The sequence below is a fragment of the Myotis brandtii genome, unplaced genomic scaffold, assembly GCF_000412655.1.
Source record: "Myotis brandtii unplaced genomic scaffold, ASM41265v1 scaffold314, whole genome shotgun sequence".
In the NCBI taxonomy this organism is placed as follows: Eukaryota; Metazoa; Chordata; class Mammalia; order Chiroptera; family Vespertilionidae; genus Myotis; species Myotis brandtii.
In genome coordinates, this window is record NW_005362033.1 from 2,194,949 (window position 1) to 2,198,853 (window position 3,905).

The 3,905-nt window shown below is 61.0% G+C and overlaps 1 long non-coding RNA gene across 1 annotated transcript; it reads left to right on the forward strand.

The window, feature by feature from the left end:
* Positions 1-2,360: 2,360 nt before the first annotated feature.
* LOC102246138 lies at positions 2,361-3,905 on the forward strand. Its single transcript, XR_001362860.1, has 3 exons — positions 2,361-2,703; positions 2,986-3,026; positions 3,869-3,905. It is a non-coding gene; the product is annotated as an uncharacterized LOC102246138 (long non-coding RNA).

Genomic DNA, 3,905 nt, shown 5'->3' on the forward strand with positions numbered 1-3,905 from the left:
GCAGAGGCCTCCAGGTGTCTCCCAGGAGCACCAGGGAGAGGCACTGGTGGCAGCGCTCCTCACGCTGTGCAGGGCCAGCCTCCGGGCCGGCAGCTCCCAGGCCGGGAGGTGGGAGAGGAGCCGGACTCTCCGACAGAAAGGTTTCTGGTCCTTTGAGCCCCTCCACTCACACGCAGGAGACGGAGGCCGCTTTGCCCAAGGCCACCGGGAAGCTGGGCTCAGGACCATCCCAAACTCGGTTGCCTGCTTCTGCATAGACTGGCTGGTGGGTCTTCTTCCCGCTTCCAGCCACGTGGCTGAGCCGCAGTAAGACCACAAACTCCTCGCTGTCAGCACAGGGGCCTGATCTGCCGCCGGAGAAAACCATGGAGGGTAGTGATTAAAAGCCTGGTGTGGGTGCTGGGCGTGGCTTCCAGCTCTGCCATTCACAGCCGTGTGACCTGGGACAGTGATTTCGCCGCTCTCGCCTCGGTTTCCTCACCTGGAATAAGGCTCCTCCCTCGTGGGCTGTGCTGATGAGGGTGAGTTCATGTACACACTTGGAACGGCACCGTGAGCAGGAGTGTGGGACCTGCGTTTGCATATGGGAGTAAGTGTGAGCTTATGTGTAAGTGTGTGCGAGTGTGAGGGCCTCGGTGCACAAGCAGTGTGTGTGTCTGAGCGTGTTAATTAGTGAGCAGATGAGTGTGCGTGGAGGTACAGTTGTGAGTCTAAGTGCACTTGTGTGAACTCAGTGCATGAGTGTTGGGGTATAGAGAGGACAGAGTAGTGAGGGTGTGTGCAGTGTGGGGAGTGGGAGCATTTCCGCGTGTAGGTGTGTGCGTTACAGGGAAGGCCGTGAGCAGGTGAGGCGTGTGTGCCTGTGTCCGGGGACTCCGAAGCCTCCCCCAGCAGGGTCCAGTCTGAGAGGCTGGATTTTGGGCTCCAAGCCGCTTTTTCCTAAAGTGACTTCACCCGTCACCTCCTTCTGGCCCAGCAGCTGCAGCTGGAGCGCAGGTTGGCGGCCGGGCTGGGCCCCACGAGCCTGGTCCCCTGGGGGGTGGCGGGGAGCTCGATGGCTGCTGGGTGGACGAGTGGACACAGGGATGAAATAATGACTGAGTTCACTCCAGCCCCACAGCTCAAGCTCCTGAACCCAGGACCACCCGCCTCAGCCCCAGCGCCCAGGGCCTGTCTGCCTTGCAGGGCGGGCCTGGCTTGGGTGGCCTTTCCTTCCCCATGAGCCCTGGGGTGGGTCAGGGCCCGTGGAGCGCCTGCATGGAGCCCTCACCCCGTTAGAGAGGAAGGCGCTTCCTTTCCTTCCGACAGCGAGGCCCGTGCCGGTGACGCCAGCCGTGGCCGCCTCTGGGCAGGGCTTGCCTACCAGGCAGGGACCTGCCATGGGCCCGGCTGTTGACCTGGGGAGAGCTTCCTCCACATCAGAGTGAACACAGAAGGAGCTGCCCACAGCCCACACGGAACTGACCTTTTTTACCATGAATTTGTAAAAGAGGATTTAAGTAGTCTTTACAATGTTGAATTTGGTAAGAACCAATTACATGCACTTATTATTGTGTAGGAACAGCCGACATTTCCTGTTTTGGTCACCCTGACATTTCAGAACAGCGGTTCTCAACCTGTGGGTCGTGACCCTTTCACAGGGGTCGCCTAAGGCCATCGGAAAACACATATATAATTACATATTGTTTTTGTGATTAATTACTATGCTTTAATTATGTTCAATTTGTAGCAGTGAAATTGGGGGTCACCACAACATGAGGAACTGTTTTAAAGGGTCCCGGCATTAGGAAGGTTGAGAACCACTGTTCCAGAACCTAGTTCAGTGCTTGGCACTTAGTAGGTATTCAAATAGCTGTTGGCTCAGTGGCACTCGTGACTGGAATCTGACTTCACAGAAGACAGTGCGGCCGCGGTCACCGGAGGACATGATGGCGGCAGCAGACACCGAGTTAAGCGGCACTACTCGGATTTGACGTTTTCTTTCGCAGTTTAGACTCATTTTCTCATCAGGTTGCAGCCATCCCCGAGGCTAGGAGCGCTCACGGGCCTGTGGCCGGAGGATACGGTGGGGCCATCTCTGCCTGACCACCACCGCCGGTGTCCCTGGACCGGGGCTCTCCTCGGAGCCCAGGAGCAGGCCAGGCCTTCCTCCAGGGGCACGGGCTCTCGGCAGGGTGCTCTCCCCTCGCCGCTGCCCCCTCTCCCTGTGCCTCACAGTGAGCCCTTCGGTTGCCCAGGCCTGGGATGGGGGCTCTGCTGGGTAGCTGGGCCTCCCTCCCGCCCTGTCCTTCTAATCTGTTGTCCACGCGGCAGCCAGAGTGACCAGGGCTGCTGCCTGGGGGTGTGACCGGTCGGTGCAGTCTTCTGGGGAAGTCACAGCTTGGAGTGTGTTTCAAGTGCAGTCTGACGGGAAAATGGAGCATGCACCCTCCCCCTCCTGCCCTTGTCTTTCCGTCTCCATGGTGACTCACCACTTTGCCTGCCACATCCCAGCATCCCAGCCTCTGCCAGGGACTCGGAGCCGGCCGGTCCCTCCCTCCTCCGGGCTTGTTCCCGCAGCCCTGCCTCCTCCCCCGGGGCGAGTCCAGAGGCAGCCTCCTCTTCCATCTATTCTTCAGCTCTGGCAGCCGGCTCCTCGGGGAGACCATCCCCACACCCTCCACCTGCACAGCGCACCAGCCCTTCCATCCTCCGCTGCTCAAGGTCTCTGGGCCTCCGCCCTCGCCCTCGGCCTCCGGACCCATCCCCACTCCCAGCCTCCCATGCCCAGGTCCGCCTTCTCAGTCATTTCCCTTTGTCACCGGTTTGGCAAACAGGCAAGTCTTCTCCTAAGATGTGGGGAGAGAATGGGGTGGGAAGGGGCTCCCTGGATGGGGCGGAGCGCAGAGGGCGAGGAAGAGGCCATGAAAACCCAGGACTGAGACAGGGATCTGGATTCTTTTCTAAATAACGTTTTTGTTATTTCCCTGCCAAATTCTCTCCAAGGAGAGGAACCAGAGCTTCATGGGAAACAGCAGCAACAGTTGGTAAGCGGTGGGGCCTGCTGGATGTGGGTGAGGCCTCCCGGGCGGCCGGGCGGGAACACGGGCTGCGCTGTCCCGGGAGGGAGCTCCAGGTTGGATCTGCCCGGATCTGGAGAGGAGGTGGCACCGGAAATGGCGGGTGCTGCAGGGAGGCCGATTGGAGCCCAGAAGGGGAGCGTGGGAGCGTCTAAGAACCAGGCCTCTGCCCCACCACCAGGGACCCCACCTTTGGATCCCACCTCCAGGGTGTTTAGAGGCTGCAGAAGGGATCACTCCTTAGGCGGCCCTAACTCCTCCAGGGAGCCCTGGCAGCAGGGGGCTGTGGGTGAGGTATTCACAAGCATTTGTGCCAGGTGCTGGTGGGGTGCAGGCGCTGGGTGTGGTGTAGGTGCTGGGTGTGGTGTAGGTGCTGGTGGGGTGCAGGCACTGGTGGGGTGCAGGTATTGGTGGGGTGCAGGCGCTGGGTGTGGTGTAGGTGCTGGGTGGGGTGTAGGTGCTGGTGGGGTGCAGGCACTGGTGAGGTGCAGGTACTGGTGGGGTGCAGGCGCTGGGTGTGGTGTAGGTGCTGGGTGGGGTGCAGGTGTTGGTGGGGTGCAGGCGCTAGTGGGGTGCAGGCGCAGTGCCTGACGCACCATCGCATCAGCTCACTCGATGGCCCCACGTGGCTGGCACTGCCCGCCTGCTGGGCACTGAGGGAGGCCGGATGGAGGGAGCCTTGCCCAGGCGGCACGTGGTCTGAGAGCCAAGGTTTCACCTTCCAGGCAGCTCTCTGCTGCCCCAGTTCTGACCCTGAGTCCCTGCCCCACATGCTGCTCTCAAATGACCGGTCTGCCCACCGCCCCCAGGTCCCACGCACCGTCCCCCAGGCTGGAGCGGGGCCTG